Consider the following 25,748-nt stretch of genomic DNA (forward strand, 5'->3'; position numbering starts at 1 on the left):
ACACGCTCCTCTGACCTCACTGTGCGATCGTCAGCAATAAGTAGTGTATAAGGGAGGATATGCTGCTCATACTTGCCTACCCTCCCGGAATGGCCAGGAGGGTCCCGCAAATCGGGTCCCCCTCCCGGCACCCCTGGGAAGGTGGGCAAGTCTCATGCATTCTAGCCACAGCCCCTATTCCCCCCTACCCCACGGTATAAATTTCCAAATTTTAGCCCCTCCCCCCACCCACGGATCCGTAAATTAATGAGGTTTCCTGTCATGGGGGCGGGGCTTAGTGACATAAGCCTCACCCCCCCCCCCCCCCCCAAAACGAAGCCTCGTCCAGCCCACCTTCACTCCTCTCCGGCCTTCTCCCGGAGAGGAATTGTAAAAAGACGGCAGGTATGATGCTGCTGTGTGTATCACTATCTGCCTCTGAGGGGAGAGATCTGGCCTTGGGGACCGGAGTGGAAGTGCACCTGCCCTACCTTAAGCCATACATCAGAACGATTTTAGGCTCAAACGCACAAATTTTTTTTTTTTTTTTTTAAACATAAATTTTATTAATGAGATGCCATGGAAACATAGGTGATAGACACATTGAAGGACCTACGCAGAGGTTCCAAATTAGAATTCAATTATGCACGGTCAACATAAAATATAGGCAACTCTTGGGGAGAGCGCCTATCCAGCACAATGCCTAACTGCATTGCTGACTCCATTAAGTGGGAAGCACTGGCTCTGACTGGGGGTGAGGCCAGCTATGATCCACCCATCTGAGTATGAAATGGAGGGATGGCATCTCAACGGTGCAAGAAGACACAGATGAAGCAATTCAACTCAAATTATCAAGCACTCATACACACAAAGGGGGAGGGGGTTTCGTCATTGCTCTCCTGGTAATTGGGGATAAACTCCATTATGTTGGAGTCCCTAGGATATTGTGGGAGAGTAACTCAGATATGAAGACATTTCTACAGTTCTCTCGTTCAGCGCCGGGGATCGCCAGAATGTCCCCGCTGGTGATCGCCGGCGGAGAGATGCTCCATCTGACTATCCATATTATGCCGTACTATAACACACCTCCAGTGTCTCACTGTAGGGGGGACAGTTGGGAGTCCCCCGTGCTACTCACTGCTCTGCTAAGCAGAGCAGAGCAGAGGGGAATAGACACTGTGCATGTGCACTGAGACAGAGGGGCTGGGGGCATGGCCCCAGTGGCAAAAATGTCCCTCCTCCAATTTCACCAATGTTTAAGGAACTATAAGGTAGCATTGGCACCCCTTGCCCTCACTATAGATACACCGATGCATAGGTGCCGATTCTGTGGGTGCTCAAGGGCACGAGCACCCACGGAAATTGATGAGCACCCATGGGTCCGAGTCCCGCTGCTGGGCCGCCTTATTTACTTGCTAATTTGCGGCTGCAGTACCCGCAATGCCGGACCCGCCACCTGGCAAATAATATGCCGGGATGGCGGGAAGATTGTATTCCGTCCACAAAGTAATATGCGGACGTGGGTCGGCCAGCATCTGCGTGCTCTGGGCGTGCTGTGTGGCTGAGTAGGGCGTGCTGTGCGGTTGAGTAGCATTTATGTATTTGGCACTGTGGCAGCATTTATGTACTTGGCATTGTGGGGGCATTTATGTACTTGGCATTGTGGGGGCATTTATGTACTTGGCACTGTGGGGGCATTTATGTATTTGGCCGTAATGTGTAAAAATGGGGACTCTGCTGCTGTAATGTGTAAAAAAGGGAACTCTGCTGCCGTAATTTGAATATTGGAGACAACTGTGCTGTGTAATATAAATTGGTATTATTTTGAGGCCACGCCCCTTCCCCATGAAGCCACTCCCATATATTTGTGGCTTGAGCTCCCACCAGCAAAAACATAAATCGGCACCTATGCACCGATGTCAGGGGCTAATATTTACTATGTGATACTGGTAAATGCTACTGCTCCTTCACTGGTTTAGGATGCTGAACTAAAAGGGATAATTACATTTAATATAAAACTATCTGTATTTTGTACTGTATGTAATTGCCTCTTTAAATCCTGTGGCTGGACCCTATGCCTTCAAAAGCCCTACATACTAAATGTAGCTATAGCACTAAGCCCCATTGTACACACAGCATACAACATGTCATAAATCATAGTTGATTACCATCCTGCATTCTGCAGGAGACTCCCTGAAATAGCAGCAATCTCCCTCTCTCCCTCATTATTCTAGCAATCTCCCTCATTTCACCTAGCCCACATTACGCTGTTATATTTTTGGGTAAAAAAGGAATGAGAGATAGATACATTTAAATTGAATCATCAGCGCCATTTCCCAGCACTTTACCAAGTATAGTAGCTCTTAATAACTGCTTTGGGGCTCATCTACATTTGAATATAAATCATTTAAAAAGATTCCTCTCAGAGGTAGCAGTACACACACATGCTAGGTGCCATGTTCACAATCTCTTTTCACAATCTCTCCATATATGGAACTAGACACGCCCTTTAAGTGGAGCATGACACACACCCTCAATGGGGCTCTGTGCAAAATTGTACTACCAACTATAATCTCCCTGAAATTAGTTTTCAAAAGTAGGCAAGTATGTCATACATAAGTACAATTGTAACACATTTGTTTTTAAACTGATCTGTTCCCTTAAGAGAAAGATTTCTGCTTATTGTTGGATCCAGCTCCCAGAACGCACTGCCAGTGTTTTGTCTTATATGGTCGAAAGAATGCTGTCTGGGGCTCTTATTTATAGCCTGGCTGCAAAGAAAAGGTGCAGCCACAACTGACAGTCTGTGCAATACAGTTAAACAATGCTTCTTGTTTTGTTTTTTTCTCTGGGTGTAACTAGACAGTAACCAGTGGTGTTAGTTGGTATGTGCGATCCAGCTGATAGTACTGCAGATGCTTCCAAGGGGGATACATCCAGCATGTGAACACAGGGCTGGCAACAGAAATCTTGGGGCCCAGTACACTGATACATCTGGGCCAAATTCCCCGCCCCCTTGAGCAGAACAATTTTAGTACACTTCATATTGAATGTGTTATTCTATTGTTACAAAAGAAACATGATTAATATTCACTAATACTGGAGAGGGGTTCCAGGCAAGTACCCTTACAGGATTCCAGGCGGGTGCCTTTATAAATCATTGCTAGGCACTGCACTGTCGCAGCCATGCTTACAGCCCCTGAGCCCCTCAGAACCTTTGGGCCCCATCACAAACTTGAATCCCTTTGACCCCCCCTGTCGCCTGAACCGTGTTATATACTGTATGCACCAACATAATGTTAATTGATCATGTAAAGTTGTACCACTGGCAGACGTACCATGCTGTAATTATATTTTCGCATTTGCCAATATCTCTGCACCTGTCTTTGGGCGTCCCCATAATGCTTGTTGACATTCTGATTGTTGACAATTAAACTTCATCCACTTCCATGTTGATAATTATCTTTGCATTCATTTATTTCATCCGTCTTTGTCCTAGCACTCAGAAAATCAAGTCAATCACCTTTTACATTTTCTCCTGCTAGTGACTGTATGCGAGTATGTGTACTCGCACACACACCATGTGAGGGGACATAGCCAGTTTGAAATATCCTGAAATGTTGGGTATCACTGTGAAACATAAAATAACAATGCAGAGGTACAGGTGTGAGATATACAGTACCTCTCAACATTTCCCCACTGTGGGATACTGCATTAATAATAATTTTATTTATATAGCACTCTTTCTCCAAGAGGACTCAAGGCGCTTACCTCCCAACATTTCCCCACTGTGGGACATTTCTGAAGAAACATCATTATTTTGTCCAGATCGGGACAGTAAGGAGAAACGATATAGGTCCAGAGGCGTAGCTAGGGTGGAGCCGACGGAGCACTAGCTCCGGGTGCCGACATGTCACCTGGCGACGGAGCTCTGCCGCTGGCTCCCCTGCCCTGCTCGCACGCTTCCCGTTGTGCCCGGCATCAGTCCACAGTTAATACCGGCGAGCGCTCTCACTGCGCATGCGCCGGTTTGGGACGCCGGAGGCAGGGGTGCGGCGTCATGACGTCACAACGTTATCAACGTCATGGCGCCACATCCCTGCCTCCGGCATCCCATACTCCCCGTACCGCTTCTTTTGGGTCATGAGGTCTCAACCCTGCCCCCCTGTGATGCATCACAAACATGCCCCGCCCCCCAGTTGAGCCGACCTGAAGCCAAGAAGTTGGCAGCTATGGTATGTATATAGTCATTTTAATAACATAAAACAGTGCCAGGGATAGGAGCAGCCACTTACTATAGGGGAAATGGCATTATTAAAGGCCCAATGTTCAACTGCAAAACTTGGGCATTTGTTCTAAGACCCCCAGCTCCGTTCCCTTCCAGGAGTCCGGACACCGCTGTACAATGTAGCTCAATGTTATGAATAATAAAAATGGTGTAGAATGGGTGATGGGGCAGGCGGCGCCCCACCTAGACCAGCACCCCTGGCCATCCTGATCACCTGCCGGTGGTATAATATCAGGCCTTGCTCCCTTTTTGCCACACAAGGGTCCCACCTACTACAAATCGGGGGGCGTGGAACCAAGCTACACCACTGTATAGGTCTAAGAATAGAAGTCTAAGAATAGATATAAGACTAGTTCAAAGCTAAGGTGACTGCTCTGAATATTTAATTACTTTTCTTCTTCGAAATGGAAACAACTAAGCTAATTAAAAATAAGTTAAGGAGCGGTGTAACCTTTCCATCAGCGACATCATATCTTTTTCCTTCTTCAGTGTCTTTTACTTTTCTGGGAATACAATACAGGTACAGTATTTTCAGCATGAATAAAAGATTGGTCTGGCATTGGGTATACAAAAAGAAATTAGTGCACGCTAATGAGCTGGCAAAAGTAACACACAAAAAAACAAAAGTTACAGGTATTGATATTTTATTTTAATAAGTGATTGGGGACTCATATGAAGAAAGGTAGCATATACTGTACTGTAGTAATCATGTTCCGCAAGCTCTGTAAGGACTTTTTCCTGTAAAAGGAATGGCTAGGTTACACATGGCTTTGTGACAATGCCAGGGTGCTTTTATATGCCTTACATAATAAGGTTAGTGGTTTTTAAACCCCTCACAGATCACAAAAGACACTTTATGTTCCTCTGTGCAAATTGATAGCCTTGGGCTTCAGACTGGCCCGGGGTGCCCTGGAGGGAGGGGACAGCCCTTTATTATGGGGGTCCCCACTTCACCAGGGTCTCGGCATGGGTTGATCAGTCACTGGTTAATTCTTTGGGGTAGCTTATGTAAAAAGTCTCCCCCAGCTGTGGCATTAGCCTGCTGGCTGTTTGGGCCCGGTGCTGGTTTACAAAATACGGGGGAACCCTAGTCATTTTGTCCCGCATACCCAGACCGGCCAATGAGCCTGGTGGTGGGTATAGAAATAGAGGGGGACGCCTCCTGGACACCCCCTGTCCGGGCTGAAGCTTGGAGCTGTCCCCATTGTGTAAAATTAAGAATAATAAACTATTGGGTTAAGTTGTGGAACTACAAGTCCCTGAAAGCCTACCTCACATACAGGGACTTGGAGAACCACAAGTCCAAGCATGTGGGTCATTAATGGGCCCGCTGGGTTTTGTAGTTCTACAACTTAACCAATTGTGAAATAAAACACACACACCCTTTAATACACACTACATTCATCCATACAATCGAAGCTCACGGTCTGATAGCCAATCAGGAGCTCATGTTTGGCTGCTGGACCACGAGCTCCAATTGGCTCACGAGCCAGTGGAAGATTTTAATATATCTGCGGACAGACCTACTCTGACTCCTGTCTGAATAGAGCCAGACAGTACACAGCTCTCTGCCCGGCTGCATTTCACTCCCCCTTGGCAATGAGTATGTAATTCCCCATGCCAAGGAGCATTTAACTCCCCCGTGGCAAGGAGCATTTAACTCCCCCGTGGCAACAAACATGTAATCCCCATTGGCAATGAGACTGAAACCCCCCTGTCATCAAGTTTGAAGCCCCTGGCAATGAGCATGTAACCCCTGGCATTGAGCATGTAGGCAAGCGGCACTTATATATGTAATAATATGTAATGAGCATCACGGCATGTGGTGTAATATGTAATAGGCCTAATGGGTGACTGGCATAATGTGTAATGGGCATTGCGGTGTGTGGCACAATGTGTAATTGGCATTATGTTGTCTGGCCTTATGTGTAATGGGCTAAATGGTGTGTGGCCTTAGGTGTAATGGGTATTACGGAGCGTGACATAGGGCAGGATGCTCTATCATCCGCCTCTGCTTACAGCCCCCTCAACCAGCCACCATATTGATGCTAAGCGCATATGCAATTAGTAAAGCAAAGGACAGCTCTTGCATTAAGAGGTTTCCTTTGCGAAGTGCCACCACCCCTGGACTTTTGGATCTAAGACCCGGGAGTCCCTTTGCTCATGCCCGCACTCTGACTCGGCATGCGGGTAATACAGCATGCAAAAATGCGGTAAAACCCCAGATAACAGGGTTTTTACCGCATTTTTGCTTTAGATCATCCCATAATATGTAATTGGCATTACAGCTTGTGGAATAATGGGTAACATACATGCGGAATAATGTGTAAAGGGCATTATGGCATTTGCTATAACGTGTAATGGACATTACGGTGCGTGGTATAATGTGTAATACCATGCTTTTTTTGTGAGGCCAAGCCCCCATTATCATATTTCTAGATTTACCATTGGTTCCAGTAGGCCAGTTCTCTTCTCCAGTAGATATCCAGTGGGGTACTTGTGAAAGGAAATTATACTCACCATGTCCTCCGGCCAAGATCACATCCTCTTCATTCCATGTAGGCATCCACGGGTTAAAAACAAACCGACAGTCCTGGCACCATAACGAACTGAGCTCCTCCCCCGAACTGAGGGATTTCCCGGTGACATAATCGGTCCTCCCCGAGCCAATCAGTAGAGGGTTCTGGGGCAGCTCCGCTGCTGATTGACTGGGCAGTTCCCACCATAGATGTCTATGTTAAAATTTTAACATGGGCTTCAATGGTGGTAACTGCCCATAGACATCCATGTTAAGCTTTAACATTGGCTTCTATGGAGCAGCGAATAGCCAATCAGCCATGGAACTTCCACGGAGCCCACTGCTGATTGGCTTGGAGAAGACCTGGTTTATGACGTCACCAGCAAATACCCCCGTTTGCGGGAAGAGTCCCAAGTGTAAACACATCAGGGGATCCTCAAGTTAGTTATGGTATCGGGACTGTCGGTTTGTTACTTTTAACCCGTGAATGCTACATGGACCAAAGAGGAAGCAATCTTCACCGGATTGAATGGTATATTTATTTCCACATGTACACCTGTGGATTACTACTGGAGAAGAGGACTGGCCTATGGTGGACCCTATAGGTAAGTATGGATGGGTAAATTAGTGTGAGTTTTATTTTCTACGGTATGTGTGTATTTTATTTGACTATTGGTTAAGTTGTAGAACTACAAGACACAGTGGGCCCTTTAATGCCCCGCATGCTGGAACTTGTGGTGCTCAAAGTCCCTGCATGCAGTGGAGGCTTGCTGGGACTTGTAGTTCCACAACTTAACCCAATAGTTTATACTGTAAGTCTATTTATTACACATTATGGCTATCAGCCCAGTGCCCACCACCCTGGGGCACCAAGGACAGCGCCAGGCTTCAGCCTGAGTAGGGAGTGCTCTGGAGGGGGAACCCCTTTATTGGAGCGTCCCAATAAAGGGGTCCATATGATGCTGGTGGCTCGTACGTATTTGTATATTTGTCGTATTGTCGGACAGTATACGGCCACTCTCATTCGTACCAGTCCATCTGTAGATCAGCCGTATATGGCTGTCCTTAGTAAATTTCCCCTTATAGTGGCAAATTCTAATATGTGTATCTAAACACTGGCTGGAAATCTTCCTTGTGGGTGACAAGTTACAGTTTATAGTAAAGGTGTCCACAGACACATCGATCCCGGCGTGCGTTCTGTGCTTAACTAGCACACATAGCATCGCATCGTATGCCTTGTGCATGCGATGCGATGCTATGCGATAAAAAGCTAGTACAAAAAGTATGTGCAGCACATACGTTTTGTACTGTGCGATGAGGTGCCGCGGGAGCGCGCTCCCCATGGCATAGCATCGCACCGCCGGGATCGGTGCGTGTGTGGGCACCATAAGGCTATGTCTGACTTACGCTTCTGTACCTGCTCACAGAGGTCTTAAAATTTGTATTATTTATTTAAAATGACCCTGTAGAATGTTTTTATTTAAGACACAGTCATTCATTAGACATCAGATATTCAAAGATTATGGAGGAAATTTGCTAAGATGTGTATTCCACTTCACATGTGATGTTGCTATGGGCAACCAATCAGAATCTACTTCTTATTTATTTAGCACCCTCTAGAAGATAGTAGACAGGATCTGATTGGTTGCCCATAGCAACATCACATGTGAAGTAGAATACACATCTTAGTAAATTTCCCCCTATATGTAGTAACATGCCAGGAAGATACCAGGGACCCAAACATGTCACCAGTCAGCAGTTGCTGGAGGCAGCCGTTAATGCTGCACTTACTCTATTGCATACCTCCCAACTTCTGCGATTATGAAATAGGGACACTCGTGCGGCTTTGCAGCGCGAGTGCCTGGAAAGGGGCGGGGTATATGCAAACGAGGGCGCGGTTTATGCTAATTAGCCGCAACCTCATTTTCATACGAGAATAGACGCTGTGCGCGTGCGCACAGCGTCTATTCTATTAGATTGGGGGGTCTCCCAACTGCCACCCCCCGCAGCAGGACAATGCCTGCCAGGGTGGGACAGCGGGACAGGACTCGAAAATCGGGACTGTCCCGCTGTAATCGTGACAGTTGGGAGGTATGTTATTGTCTTATGAGCTATGACAAATTACTTTATAATTATGCAATGAAGAGTTCAGGGAATGGTTGTAAGCAGAGGCGGATTTAGACCTCATGGGACCCTAAGCAAGATACTGATTTGGGGCCCCCGTTCCTCACGCAGTCCATTGCACTATATTTTTGTTTTGATTTATGTCCCTTACATTATTATGAGTGTAAGCAGCTTTACCCTGTAAGAAGAAAAATGGGCATTCTAGTGAGAATCTCTCACCTGTAGGAAGCTCTGGCTGATGTAGCAGTGCACTCAGCTCTTCTGCCTGTGCCTGGCTGCCTATGCGTGGTCACATTACTGGGAGAGGGTTACACACTAGGGGGTGGGTTAGGGTTAGGCTGCTGGGAATGAGGGTTAGGGTTAGGCATTAAGAATAGGTTAAAGTTAGGCTAAGGGTGGTGTCAGGGTTAGGCTGTGGGAATGGAGGGTTAGGATTATGGTTGGGGATCAGGTAGGGAGGCGTGCGACAGGGAGAAGGTAGGTATACCGCTGTTGGTCTTCTGACTGTTGGCATCCCGACTGCTGGCCATCTGTTTGCATTCCATAATAACACCATTACACACACAGTATGATTTAATTAGACAAACACTTTATATTAAAATCAGCCAATCCACACACACACATATATAAAAAAAACCTCCCAATATTGGAAATGGGCATTTGGGAATTAATGCATATTAACAAGAAGGGAACCTGGCTATATGTCACAATCTAGTCACACATACACACACACACACACACACACACACACACACACACACACACTCTGTAAAGGGCTGACACAGGAGGCAATGCTACACATTATACATATAAGAATATATAACACCCACAAAGAAAAAATCAAGTATCCTTTCGGGTGCACTGAGGATCTAATGATCGTTTTAAAAATGACCTTTTATTGTTATTACATACAAAATGATCTCCTATCTCATCAGGAGACAAACGTACCTCGTTTTAGTGATATATTAAAAAAGAAAGATGTGTGAATAAAGAATAAGAAATGATAATGTTTTAAAATAAAGGAGAAGGACAGACGAATGTGTTTGCTTAGTTTATTTCTTGTTTTTCATGGGCTAATATTGCCCTTTATAATATATATTTCAGGCTGCTACCTTAAAGCTGGTTTCACATTGCATAAACGGCATTGACCCGGTACTTTGAACCGTTTTTAAAAAATGGGTCAGACCGCCTTAACCCCTTTCATACCGCATAGCTTAAACGGTATATTACCCGTTTAAGTGCAGTCTGAAAGGGGTATTACCGTTTCAATGCCGTTTTTTCCCATCACTTTTTTAAACATGTAGGATCCGGCTTTTAACACGTTTCAAAATTCTGGTATTCTGTAACCGGTAAATTGACAATGGAGCTTTCACATTGCAGCTGTCCCGGTGTTAAAACAGTAAAAAAAAAAAAACAGCAATATACCGTGTTAAAGCTGCAATGTGAAAGGGGTATTAAATTGTTGCCAATTCTCTGTGGTTTTCAGCAGAATTATAACTGTATCAATATTACCAGATTGTTGCAATATTCTCTCAGCCTATATTGGAGCTTGTTGAAATGCCTAACGGTGTGCCAATAATTCCACACACTTGTATGTAGTACTTATAGGAGGAATGACGGTTAAGCCAGCAAAGTGATATAAATTTTAATATATACCCTCAAATGAGCAGTATATGTGCTGGGACTGCTCTCCATTATGTTATGGGTAGGGTATTCATACATATGAAGCACTCTGTTTAAAATCCGGTGGACACATACAGTAGTACCACTTATTCACGGATGCAACATACGTGCACAGATTTCTTGACATGAAAATATGAGCACACTTTGAAGCTAATTGGATACATACAGTGATATCCCCAGTATTATATAGCGTGCAATCTTATGAAGAATTTACTAACACTTATTAAGGGGAGCAGTCCCAGCAGATATACTGCTAATTTGTGGGTATATATTAAAATTTATATCACTGGGCTGGCTTGGCCGTCATTCATCCTATAAGTACTACATACAAGTGTGTGGAATTATTGGCACACCGTTAGGCATTTCAACAAGCTCCAATATAGGCTGAGAGAATATTGCAACAATCTGGTAATATTGATATAGTTATAATTCTGCTGAAAACCACAGAGAATTGGCAACAATTGAACTCTCATAATAAGCCTGGTAATTAGCTGCTACAGAATCTGTGACATTTAGGCAGCAGCCTGAAATATATATTATAAAGGGCAATATTAGCCCATGAAAAACAAGAAATAAACTAAGCAAACACACATTCGTCCGTCCTTCTCCTTTATTTTAAAACACTATAATTTCTTATTCTTTATTCACATATCTTTATTTTTTAATATTTCACTAAAACGAGGTATGTTTGTCTCCTGACTACGATAGGAGATCATTTTGTATGTAATAACAATAAAAGTTAATTTTTAAAATGATCATTAGATCCTCAGTGCACCGTAATGGATACTTGCTTTTTTCTTTGTGGGTGTTATAGGTCAGTTAACAAGTAGTGGGTAGCACCACCCAGACCAATATTAGGGAAGAATACGTCTCCCTAATATCCGAAAATAACTGGGAGAGGGCGATCACATCTAAGTGATACATGATACTGGTGCAGGAATTATCTCTTGTAGTGTATATATGAATATATATGTATGTATTCTACCAGTAATACATGTAAAACATAAGGATATACTGTATCTGCAACAGTCCAGCTAGTGCGCTGCATCGGACCAGCAGTATTGAAGAGGAAAGCATCCGGGTTGTCCCAGTAACGCTGATCACTGCACTGTGCAGTCCTGGCCTGACTCGAGGAGGTAGAGGGACTGCTCTCCCTAGGTCCCTTTTTGCTTCAAGCTGCTCCCCTTTCCTCCTTATTTCTCTGATCCCGTCTTTCTCTGTGTGACTGAATCTGCCCTTGGGCGCCAAGGATCTGACATTGCTAGTGACCATCCATGGTGCCAAATCCCTGGTGCCGAATTTCTAAAGGAGAGGAGGAACAACCATTTAATTCAATAAAAGTAGTCAGAAAGCTCAGTCAGTCCCCATCCACCCTGGTCTGTAATATAGAAATTTAAAATTGTAATAATGGTATAAATGCTACATAGAAATTGGATACTATGGGGTAAATTTACTAAGAAAAATTTGTAAAAAAAAAACGTATTTTCATATGAAGTCAGCCTGGCCAGGGGCCCCGGGGGAGTGGGGACCCCCAATAAAGGGGTCCCCCCCTCCAGGCAGCGGTGTAGCTAGGTGCCATGGTGCCCGGAGCAAGGGCATATTTTGCACACCCCCCCCTGTAATGAATTGGGGGCATGGCTAACATGTGTTGGCATTTGAGAAGAAAAAAATTAAAAAATAAGACACTATATAAGACACTGTAACGGAATCTGCTGCGCTATATAAGACACTGTAACGGAATCTGCAGCGCTATATAAGACACTGTAACAGAATCTGCTGCGCTATATAAGACGCTGTAACGGTATCTGCTGCGCTATATAAGACGCTGTAACGGAATCTGCTGCGCTATGTAAGACACTGTAACGGTATATGCTGCGCTATATAAGACACTGTAACGGAATCTGCAGCGCTATATAAGACACTGTAACGGAATCTGCAGCGCTATATAAGACACTGTAACGGAATCTGCAGCGCTATATAAGACACTGTAACGAAATCTGCTGCGCTATATAAGACACTGTAACGGAATCTGCTGCGCTATATAAGACGCTGTAACGGAATCTGCAGCGCTATATAAGACGCTGTAACGGAATCTGCTGCGCTATATAAGACACTGTAACGGTATATGCTGCGCTATATAAGACACTGTAACGGAATCTGCTGCGCTATATAAGACACTGTAACGGAATCTGCTGCGCTATATAAGACACTGTAACGGAATCTGCAGCGCTATATAAGACGCTGTAACGGTATCTGCTGCGCTATATAAGACGCTGTAACGGAATATGCTGCGCTTTATAAGACACTGTAACGGAATCTGCAGCGCTATATAAGACACTAACGGAATCTGCTGCGCTATATAAGACACTGTAACGGAATCTGCTGCGCTATATAAGACGCTGTAACGGAATCTGCAGAGCTATATAAGACGCTGTAATGGTATCTGCTGCGCTATATAAGACGCTGTAACGGAATATGCTGCGCTTTATAAGACACTGTAACGGAATCTGCAGCGCTATATAAGACACTGTAACGGAATCTGCAGCGCTATATAAGACACTAACGGAATCTGCTGCGCTATATAAGACACTTGTTAATGGCGATTAAATATGACCAAAGAAACAATAAGTGAAAAGCGCAGGTTACGTATTATGTCCGTAACCAGCGTACCCTTTATACCTAGCTACGTGCGAACAAAGCGTAGCGCAGCGTAGCGTACCTTTATTGTGTATTGTACACCATAGAACCAGTACTATATTAAGAGATCCTTTCGCAGTACTCAGACTCTAATCTGCGAATATACCTTTAAGGACAGTGTCCGTAATATACTTATCGCTATGCGAATAAACAGACACAACCACGGTATAGAAGTAAGGAGATAGGAACTCCGTAAAAAGATGTATTTAAGTCCCTAACGGACAACAGGAATAGAAAATACAGATATAACAAGCGATACAAAGTCTAACAATGGGTATAATAAACAGGCTCTACTAGGGGAAGAAAATACAGATACAGGATACAATCAGCCAACAATACAATAAGAATAAATACCGTGAATGCAACCGTTTACCGTCTCCTCATCAAATATGCGCAGCGCAGTCCGGTCAGAGCTCGCTATCGTTCAGGGTTGAACTATAGCCCGGTCGAAGGTCAGGGAAAGGAAGATGTGCCGAAGTGACCAAGGCCGCCCTGGGTCACCTATCTTATAGGGTCAGAAGGGGGAGGTCAAAGGCCATTCCTATTGGTCGGGGGTCGTATGTCAGGTTCTCTGTGATTGGGGGTAAAGTGATGCACCTGGTTTGAATAGGGGCAGGGGAGTGAACTTTTGGAGTTCTTTGTTTGTTGGTTTCGTCGTCAGGGGTCGTAAATAGTAGTTGAAACCGGTTATATCTGGATTCCTTTGTTATACCTTTTTCAACAGAAACTGTCCTGGGAATATGGATTATGTCCATAACTATCGGGCCGTGTATATTGCGAAATATTCGCAATGACCGGAATACTGCGCATAAGAAACGGAACGGAACGGTACTAAACACTATACAGACAGATGTATGCAATGCTAACTAAGCTATGCGTGGCGTTCTAACCCTTTAACTATATTTTATTTAGTGTCAGTATGTTCTTATGAATTTATGTGTAATAGTATGTCTACTCTTCTGGTGCACTTTGTCACACATACTCAGGTATGGAAACTTTATTTGCGCAACTCTGCGAACCAAAATGGCGGCCATACTATCGTAAAATGGCGTGTATGCAACTCGACTTTCACAGTCCACCCTTTAACAGTAAATATAAAACTGTTACAATACAAAACATTTTAAACAACAATACAGAAATTCATAATCCTAACAGAGAAATTAGGATCCGTGAATTGAACATATAAGGGGAGTAAACCATCTGCTCTTGGCCGATCCGGGATCATGGATAAACGATGGGCCGCATTTATCGAACAATCTACTCAGGGTCACGAAGGATAATATACAATTTTTGGGATAAAAATAAAAACAGGGGTGGTTACAACATATACACGTTCACAAATATGGTTTCTTTAAAGGGAGGTGGTTTCGATTCTAGGGTCATATACCAAACCCTGGTCTTCCTCTGCATCTCTCGTTCTTACACTCATGATTTCTGTACGTTTTGTCTTTCCCCGGGTCACCACCTTTAAACATTTGAACAATAGCACAAAGACCATGATGGCTCCACCGATACAGAGAAGGAGTTTTCCTATGCTAGCTATGATCCCTTGCGCCCATTCTCCTAAACCAGAGAACCAGTGCATGGGATTCAACCAGGAGGTACATACCTATTTCTGCCAGGCTAATATTGTGTTCCCTTCTAAATTCCCATTTGAGCTGAAGAATCTCATCCATCCGATGATCAATGATTTCTTCTGGGTCTTCAGTATTGTTGGTGATATATGTACAACACTTCACCCCAAACTGTGTAGAGAGGGTGACACAATATCCTCCTGTCATAGCTGTCAGATAGTTCAACACCATCCGATGTTGGACTAGCTCTCTTTTATACGCTTGTAACTCCTTCCCAGTGTATCTAAAAGTGTCATCATAAATCTCAGTGATGTTATCTACCAAGCTGGCTAATGCTTGTATATATTTAAAATTTATGACTCCTCTGGCGGTATGGGTGATATCTAATGCGATGAGGAGTTGGATACCGAACGACTCGTGTATCATTTCAGAAGCTAGGGGTTCTTTCTTAATTGTTAAATCCCTTTTGTGGATTTGATCATAGTGGGTATGAGTGTAAGGAGGAGGTATACCTCTGTGTATGCTCACCATCTCATCATGTGTGAGGGTCATCACTTCAGGTAACACTCTACCTAGATAACAAATCCCAACGTAGTTCATGGAGAGCCATTTGTACGCCCTTCTACCACAAATATAATAAACGTCGTCAGGGAGGAAATAAGGGACAGAGTATTTCATAATTTTATCACACATTATCCATAAGAACATTCCTGTCCCCTGCTCCCTGACTTGTTCCTCACAGGTTTCCGGTTGTAGGGTCATATTACAGTAGCCGGCTGATACTCTGCCGGCCATCATTTTACTTTTCTTCACCGTGTAGACATATTTATAATGTCTCCCACTGGTGCGGATCTTTAACAGTAATTCTTTATCAATAGGCTCTCCATCTGGACGCTGGGAGTAAGTTATTGTCTGGTTGTGCCATGTCACTTCCCAAGTACCAATCGTTCTGGAACTCGAGAAGTTCATACATACCAGGGACTTATCCACTTGGTATGGGTGTAATCTAAGACTAGGGGACCTGGTATACAGGTATCTCTTATCCAGTGGCCTCCCTTTATTTAATACGCTTATCTCTGAAATATTAAGCGGGTATGGGACTAGGCCTACACTACTCCTTTTATGTAGTACTTGTGAACACACCCAGCATTCTGTTTGGTTTAAGACCTTACCCACTAGTGAGTGGTAATCACTCAAGGGATGTCGGCCTGTAGTTGCCTTACTTGTCGACTGACATCGCTGGATGCATTCTTCTTCCATTTTCGGTTGACAATATCTACAGACACAGTACTCTCCAGACAATAACCCATCACATAGCCCTTGAACTACGTTTTCCTCATACCTTTTACCTTCTCCTGTTATGGGTAAAGTATCAAGCTGATTTAGGGATTCTACTTCACCCATATCAGGGTCCATTATTACACTGTCAGAACTCCGCTCCGATCGCTCTAGAATGTGGCAGCCACCGAGTATCCTTGAATGAGGAAGAGGAAACAGGAAGAAAACAAAGAAATAGATGTACAACTGCGAACCTGTTGCTTGGAGTCCTTCCATCATCTCTACCAGGATACTTTTATTTGCTCTGTTCTTGGACCTTTTCTCGCTCAGGTTGCTCGACCTTGGCTGCCTTTCAGTCTTCCCGGAACAATGCTTCTAGTGACACTTCTTCTCTTTCGCTCTCTGCACTCGGGAACTCTGGGTTACTGGCTTTCTTGCAGTGGGACGAATGTATCCAAGTCTCTCTCTCTGCGACTTTAATTGATGTAGTGCTGGTCAACAAAACTTGGTACGGTCCTTCCCAACGGTCTATCAAACAACCTGAGCGTAAAAAATTTCGGATCATGACAAAGTCTCCTGGTTTAAGATTATGACAATTCTCGGTAGGCATATCAGGGTTCAGTAAATTCAGCTGCTTTTGTTGTTTCCTTAGCTGTTTGTTTAGCTTTAGGATATACTGTACAGTTAGCTCATTGTTACATTTGAGATCATCCTGTGGGTCTATCATGACGTGTGGCTGCCGACCAAACAATATCTCGAAAGGGGACAAGTTGAGCGGAGCCCTGGGAGTGGTCCTAATGCTATACAGCACAATAGGCAATGCCTCTGGCCATAACAACCCTGTTTCAGCCATAACTTTACCCAATTTGTTCTTAATAGTACCATTCATTCTCTCAACTTTGGCGCTCGCCTGGGGACGATATGGAGTATGAAGTTTACTATTAATCCCCAGGAGTTTACACATGATTTGGAAGACCTCTCCTGTGAAATGAGTGCCTCTGTCACTCTCAATGACCTTTGGGATACCATATCTACAGACAAACTCCTGACATATTTTCTTTGCTGTAAAGGTAGCAGTGTTGGAGGCAGCGGGGAAAGCCTCCACCCAGCTGGAAAACATGTCAACACATACTAATACATATTTCAAATTTCTACAGGGTGGTAACTGTATGAAGTCGATTTGTATTACCTGGAAAGGGCCTTCTGTAGGAGGGATGTGGGATGGCTCTGTTGGGATGGCTTTTCCAATGTTCTTCCTCAAACAGGTGAGGCATGACATTGCCACTCTACCTGCTTGAGAAGCGAACCCTGGTGCACACCAGTAGGCCTTTACCAGCTTGCACATACCTTCCTTCCCAAGATGTGTCAGCCCATGGGCCGCCTCGGCTAGACTAGGAAGGTATGCTCTGGGGGCCACTGGTTTCCCGTGTCCATCTCTCCAAAGTCCGGTGGACTCTTGGCCACATCCCTTCGACTTCCATACTGCTCTTTCCTGTGGGGAACACAAATTCTGCATGTCTATCAGTTTGGATGTGGATACCATGTTCAGTGTACAAAGGTTTGTAGGATGGGTGAAAATATTTACAGGGCATGCGGCCCTTTTCGCTGCCTCATCAGCGCGGCTGTTACCAAGTGACACCGGGTCCTTCTCTGATGTATGAGCTTTGCACTTGATAACAGCCACTCTGTCTGGAAGCTGGATAGCTCCCAGAAGTCTCCTAATGTATGTCGCATGCGCCACTGGTGTGCCAGCCGCCGTCATGAAATTTCGGAGGCGCCATAGGGCTCCAAAATCATGCACTACTCCGAAAGCATATCTGGAGTCGGTAATATGTTAACTGATTTTCCTTTGGCCAGTTCACATGCTCTGGTCAGTGCCACCAGTTCCGCTACTTGTGCTGAGTGAGGTGGTCCCAGGGGTTCAGCTTCCACAATACCTTCTCCATCTACTACCGCGTAGCCTGTGCACAGCTCTCCCGTCTCCGTTTGTCTATGACAGCTACCATCAGTGAATAAGGTTATGTCTACCTCACTTAATGGGCTGTCGCTTATGTCAGGACGTGCTGTAAAGGTCTGATTCAGGTAGGTCATGCAATCATGTTTGTCCTCACCCTCACTAAACTCTGCTTTACCATATTCAGCAACATTCCCATCACCCTCCACCCTTTGTGCCTTGGAGGGCACATGAGGAAGGAATGTGGCTGGGTTTAGTGTGTTGCATCTTTTGATGGTAATATTTACTGGGGCCATCAGCGCCAGTTCCCACTTGGTGAACCGTGCTGAGGACACATGACGTGTTTGGGCAGAATTTAGGAGGGCAGAGACAGCATGGGGAGCATGAACAGTTAAATCGTGTCCCAACACCACGTCCTCACTCTTGTTTACTAGTTGTGCTATTGCGGCCACACTTCGTAAGCAAGTTGAGAGTGAGCGTGCTACTGTGTCCAGCTGGCCACTGTAGTACGCTACTGGTCGGTTGGCATCACCATGTTTATGGACAAGTACTCCTGCTGCACACCCAGCTGATTCCGTTCCGTACAGTTCAAAGGGTTTCCCATAATCTGGCATTCCCAGTGCTGGGGCCTTTGTTAGGCTCACCTTTAGTTCCTCGAAAGCCAGCTCAGATTCCTCAGTGTGAGAGACCCGGTCTGGCTTAGTTGAGGAAACCATCTCTTGTAGTGGTAATGCCAGAATAGAGAATCCTGGGATCCAATTGCGACAGTATCCACACATGCCTAGGAACGTACGGATCTGGTGCTGGGTCTGTGGCAGTGCCATGTTTGGAATCGCTTGGATTCGGTCGTCGGTGAGATGTCTCAGCCCTTGGGTAAGGCAGTGGCCCAGATACTTAACCCTGGTCTGGCATAATTGTAGCTTATCCTTTGATACTTTATGTCCTGTCTCTGAGAGATGCATCAGCAGCTGTCTAGTGTCATCCACTGATGACTCCAGTGACTCAGAACACAACAATAAGTCATCGACATATTGTATAAGTATCGAACCACTCATGGGTTGAAAGGATTGCAAACAATCATGCAAGGCCTGGGAAAAGATGCTGGGGCTGTCTATAAATCCCTGGGGGAGTCGTATCCAGGTATACTGTACTCCTCTGTAGGTAAAGGTGAACAGATACTGGCTGTCAGGGTGTAAAGGGACAGAGAAGAACGCAGAACACAAATCAATGACAGTGAAATGAGTACAATGAGGTGGGATTTGCATCAGGATGACAGCTGGGTTTGGCACTACGGGGAATTGGCTCTCAACTACTTTGTTTACCCCTCTTAAATCCTGCACTAGTCTGTAGCCCCTCCCCCCACTCTTTTTCACCGAAAAGATGGGACTATTGGCCGTGCTGGAAGTTCTAACTAGGATTTCCTGTTGGAGCAATCGCTGGATCACAGGGTATACTCCTAGCTCAACTTCGGGTTTTAAAAGGGTATTGCGGTATTTTTGGGGCTATCCTGCCTTCTTTTAAACGGATCTCTACTGGAGCTACATTTGCCATCAGCCCAGCATCCTGTCCATCTTTAGTCCAAAGGGAACTCGGTATTTGTGCTGTAATTTCAGCTACCCTAGATGGATTTGACTCTATAACAGTGGAATACAACATTAGCCTCTGAGGACTGTCCAGCATATCTTGCACTTCTTGTGTAAGATTTCTAGGAGTGTCCAGGAATACCCCATCGGGGGTGCAATAGATGACACATCCCATTTTACATAGTAAATCTCTACCCAGGAGGTTAGTCGGGGCCGCTGCAGCCAACAGAAAAGAGTGTTTGGTATGCAGAGGCCCGATTGTAACCTCTGCTGGTTTCGTCAGTGGGTAATGTTGTATTTTTCCTGTTACCCCAATTGCTGCTACTGATTGGTCGGTGAAACCCAAGTGAAGAGGAGTGTTGAGAACAGATCTGGCCGCCCCTGTATCAACCAAGAAGGTTTGCCTTACTCCAGCTATATCAACCTTCACCTGAGGTTCCTCTCTAAGGTGTTGTGTTAGTCTAACTGGCTGTAGGATACAGGTATGACCTGTTTCCTATTGTCTTACCTGGGTTGCCCTTAGTACAGTGTCAGCCATCAAATGGGGAGGAGGCATGTTGCGTGACCTGTCTGTCTCCTCCCATTGTCTAGGGGTTGGGTATCTCCGTGTCTCACCTTGGTGAGGCTCCCAGTCTCGTCTATGTGTTTTGTAACTCCTGGGGTTTCCTGACCTACAGTGTGCGGAGTAGTGTCCTTCCTTATTGCAGTTGTAGCAAATATTTTGCTTTCTACCTGTGTCTCTGGTGTTTCGTTGATTTTCAGCTTTATTTGGGGCATTTGTAAAAGCTTGGATGCTAACCATCATCAGTTTATCAGTTTGCAATTCTCTGTGCTTCTTGATGTTACGGTCGTGGTCTACAGCAGATTCCCGTAGGGCATCTACTGTCATTCCACGCCAATTTGGAAAAGAAGTTTGGACTCTGGCTCTCAGGTTTTCTCTAAGCCCTTCCACCAGCACAGAGACAATCATCTCCCTCAGGTGGGTGTCGTCCTTAGGCTCGGAGACACCAGTGTATCTTGATACCGCCAGCAAACCCCGGTTGAAATATTCGCTAGCTAATTCACCATCTTTTTGTTTGATAGTGAATATCTTGCTATATTCCACTGCTGCAGGAAAATACACTCCCAACTGCAAGTTGATTAGGCGTATATTCTCTTGGTTGATCTCATCATTTATCTCCTTGTCCACTTTCAATCCACTATCCTGAATGAATTTCGGGATGTCTATGTGAGTGGGGAGACAGGCCCTCAACATTATTTTCCAATCCTTGTTGGTGGGCTCATCAGAGTTTCCCAGATCCCTTACAAATTTCCGGCACAATGCCAGATCTTTCCTAGGATCAGGGAAATCTGTAATGATGGACCGCAGCTCTAACCGTGTCCATGGGTTTAGCATGGTCATTTTCCTGGTAGGTATCACACCCTCTCTGTCTGCCTTACCATAGGGAACCTCCAGTGTGCGTACAGGGTATGTTTGTACCACATCCGCATTACTGGGACCTGCTTGGGAGTCGTCTGTGTCTGTGCTGTGTGGTGCTATCTTACCTGAGTCCATGACTATGCTGTTGGCATTAGCCGTCTCCTCTCCCTGTGCAGGGGCCCCAGCAGCAGGTTTTGCTGGTTCAGCCTTTCCTTCAATCATGTTAATTGCATGGGAGACGGCCAGTGCCAACAGCTGCTCGTTTTCCTCTCGGGTTTCCTTATAAGGGGATAAGACAGGGTACAAGTTAGCAACGGTTACATTATTACTCATGTCTCGCTTATTAGTCATTTACCCCTTCGGCACATATGGGGGTGGGGGAGCTGATTCTATTGCGGCAGCGGTTGCATTTTTATTGTGGCTGATTGTATCTGGCACTGCCAGACATCTGATTCCCCATTGTTCCTGTCCTTCCTTCTGCCACAATTTAAGAATCTTTATGTGCTTCACTCTCTTCTTACGACTGGAGAGTAGACATATTTCATCTTTTACTGCCGATAAGATTTCTGGATCAAAGCTACCAACACTGGGAAATTCTAACTTGCTGCCTTGTGTCATTTTTCTCCATTTCTTTTGGTAAACAACTGCTCGTTCACCGTGCTTACAGCACATAATGAAAGCCGCCGATCCTTTGGGTCGACTCGCTTCCTCCCTAACTGGCACGTTATCACTGTGTGACCCGTTATTACCCATAATTACAGGAATAAACGTTCACAGCTAGTAGATACCGGTGGGTTATTACTTGTCTGAGAGCTCCCCAACCACTCACTTCTCCACAAAATGGCACTATTCCGCAATCAAGCGTGAAGCCCACTATGCGAGGTAATGTTACTCAATCACCAAGCTCTCAACTAGCCGCGCACGTCTAGTTGACCTACAAGGTGCGGCCTAATTTTTCCAGGGTACAACAAACTTGTTTTCCTGTACCCCTAAAAACTGGATTTTCTAAAGTAGCTAATCGGATCACTGGGTTCCGATGTATCTTCTTGTACCCTCCTAGTGGATCAAAATAGGTAGTTCCACTGAAGGGGCAGTTCCTATGGGCACGTCGTCACGTACACCTTTTCCTACCTGGACTGTCCTACACTGGACTACACTGCGCTTGAGTCGTGCCGTCACACACCCGTTCGCCTCAGTTTTGTTTCACACTGGGCGCTAGTTACACCTTGGTCTTATGCTTATATTTGAAATATTTCTGTACAGAAAATCTTCCCAGGCTGGTAGCTTCTCACTAGATACTTATGCAGGTATAAATCCCTTTTAAATAGCTATAGGAATCTATTAAAATAATGCTTGTGTTGCTTGTTTATGAGAAAATGAACAAAAAGAAAAAAAACTTATTTTCTCTTATTAATCACCGCCTTATCCACAGTATATTACTATACTGTTTTAAATAAAGCTAGTGATTCAATACTGTTCACCTTTGCGTTCCTATGTGTGCTGCATGTGCAGTGCCAGTGAACAGCCACGTGTGTACGTGTGTTTTGTTAAACCTGTTCACAGGCCGCCGATGAATCGGCCACCCACGTGTTCTATAGTGTATTTGCAAGGTTGCACTCGAGTTTCGCTATATGCAGTAATTGCGCCTAAATGTGGAATAAATCCCTTAACTTTGTCCGAAAGTTACGTATCAAGATGCGAAATAAATCCCGCACTTAATCCGTAAATCACGTACAAAGATGCGAAAATTTCCCGATATGGGCACGTGCGCGCGCACCTTGCGTAATACACAATAGACGCTTTACGTTACTGAAAAAAAAAAAAAGAACTTATCGCCACGTGGCGGAGTCTCTGGTCTTGCAGTAACTAACAATAAAAGTTATAGTTTTGCACAGAAGGGATCCTCTATGTACTATAATAAAACACAGGCCTTTGTCTCCACGTGTGCGAACTTTATCGCACGTGGCACATATACTGTAATAAACAAGCAACTCAAGACACTATACCCCGTTAAACTACTTGTGGCAGGCAGAAGTACAGCTTACTGAACACTTAGATATGCTTTAAAACACGTGGCTTAATGTTTCACTTATTGTACTTCGGGTTCAACGCTAGCACTTCTCGAACCCCGCACCGCCGCGGACCTGGCCTATCCAGCAATGGATAATAAATACTTCCACCCTTTTGCTGGTATAGGTCAAGCCGCGCGCCTGGTACTGAGCTCCAGAATGTGAAACGGACGGACGAGCCCTCAATTGTTAATGGCGATTAAATATGACCAAAGAAACAATAAGTGAAAAGCGCAGGTTACGTATTATGTCCGTAACCAGCGTACCCTTTATACCTAGCTACGTGCGAACAAAGCGTAGCGCAGCGTAGCGTACCTTTATTGTGTATTGTACACCATAGAACCAGTACTATATTAAGAGATCCTTTCGCAGTACTCAGACTCTAATCTGCGAATATACCTTTAAGGACAGTGTCCGTAATATACTTATCGCTATGCGAATTAACAGACACAACCACGGTATAGAAGTAAGGAGATAGGAACTCCGTAAAAAGATGTATTTAAGTCCCTAACGGACAACAGGGGGTTACAGGAATAGAAAATACAGATATAACAAGCGATACAAAGTCTAACAATGGGTATAATAAACAGGCTCTACTAGGGGAAGAAAATACAGATACAGGATACAATCAGCCAACAATACAATAAGAATAAATACCGTAAATGCAACCGTTTACCGTCTCCTCATCAAATATGCGCAGCGCAGTCCGGTCAGAGCTCGCTATCGTTCAGGGTTGAACTATAGCCCGGTCAAAGGTCAGGGAAAGGAAGATGTGCCGAAGTGACCAAGGCCGCCCTGGGTCACCTATCTTATAGGGTCAGAAGGGGGAGGTCAAAGGCCATTCCTATTGGTCGTGGGTCGTATGTCAGGTTCTCTGTGATTGGGGGTAAAGTGATGCACCTGGTTTGAATAGGGGCAGGGGAGTGAACTTTTGGAGTTCTTTGTTTGTTGGTTTCGTCGTCAGGGGTCGTAAATAGTAGTTGAAACCGGTTATATCTGGATTCCTTTGTTATACCTTTTTCAACAGAAACTGTCCTGGGAATATGGATTATGTCCATAACTATCGGGCCGTGTATATTGCGAAATATTCGCAATGACCGGAATACTGCGCATAAGAAACGGAACGGAACGGTACTAAACACTATACAGACAGATGTATGCAATGCTAACTAAGCTATGTGTGGCGTTCTAACCCTTTAACTAGATTTTATTTAGTGTCAGTATGTTCTTATGAATTTATGTGTAATAGTATGGCTACTCTTCTGTTCCACTTTGTCACACAGACTCGGGTATGGAAACTTTATTTGCGCAACTCTGCGAACCAAAATGGCGGCCATACTATCGTAAAATGGCGTGTATGCAACTCGACTTTCACACACTGTAACGGAATCTGCTGCGCTATATAAGACGCTGTAACGGAATCTGCTGCGCTATATAAGACGCTGTAACGGAATCTGCTGCGCTATATAAGACACTGTAACGGTATATGCTGCGCTATATAAGACACTGTAACGGAATCTGCTGCGCTATATAAGACACTGTAACGGAATCTGCTGCGCTATATAAGACACTGTAACGGAATCTGCAGCGCTATATAAGACACTGTAACGGAATCTGCTGCACTATATAAGACACTGTAACGGAATCTGCTGCGCTATATAAGACGCTGTAACGGAATCTGCTGCGCTATAGAACAACCTGTAACGGAATCTGCTACACTATATAAGACACTGTAACGGAATCTGCTGCGCTATATAAGACACTGTAACGGAATCTGCTGCGCTATATAAGACACTGTAACGGAATCTGCTGTGCTATATAAGACACTGTAATGGAATCTGCTGCGCTATATAAGACGCTGTAACGGAATCTGCTGCGCTATAGAACAACCTGTAACGGAATCTGCTACACTATATAAGACACTGTAACGGAATCTGCTGCACTATATAAGACGCTGTAACGGAATCTGCTGCACTATATAAGACACTGACGGAGTCTGCTATGCTATATAAGATGTTGACAGCTGTAAATAAATATATATACAGATAAAGAATAAAGATATACACAGCACTGCAGGGCAGCATAAGCCAGAGAGATTCTCTCTCTCTCTCTCTCTCTCTCTCTCTCTCTCTCTCCCTCCCTCCCTCCCTCCCTCCCTCCCTCCCTCCCCCGGGCCCCACGAATCCCCCAAACCCCAAGTTTATTACTATGTTTATTACTAACATTAATTAGCTTTATGAAAAAAGAAAAAAATTCACCTTGAATTACAGGGCGGCGCTGGGGCAGCAGAATACCTTCTCCTCCTCCAGGCTACAGCCAGCGCTAGGAAAGGCTGATGACGCAGCTGTAGCCAGGGAGGAGGGAGTGAGTCAGGTGACTCTGGGAGGAGTCTCACGTGCTGCTACGCTGCGCTGCCCAGAAGCCGGACCGAACAGCAGCAATTTAGAGAGGCCAGAAGACTGTCAGCATGCCGCCCGGCCACACTGTCAGTGACGCTTGGCGGCAGGGACCGGGCGAGAAGGGCAGGACGGAGGCAGGCGCCGGGTAGGGTAGGACAGACGCCGGCGCGCACTGCCCGTTA

At 45.0% G+C, this 25,748-nt stretch overlaps 1 protein-coding gene across 3 annotated transcripts in view; it reads left to right on the top strand.

The window, feature by feature from the left end:
- Window positions 1-25,748, top strand: part of FAM149A (family with sequence similarity 149 member A) — a 105,557-nt gene that overhangs the window by 5,271 nt on the left and 74,538 nt on the right. The gene's annotated exons all lie outside the window — the stretch shown is intronic.

Source organism: Crinia signifera, chromosome 1, assembly GCF_055691185.1.
Source record: "Crinia signifera chromosome 1, ASM5569118v1, whole genome shotgun sequence".
In the NCBI taxonomy this organism is placed as follows: Eukaryota; Metazoa; Chordata; class Amphibia; order Anura; family Myobatrachidae; genus Crinia; species Crinia signifera.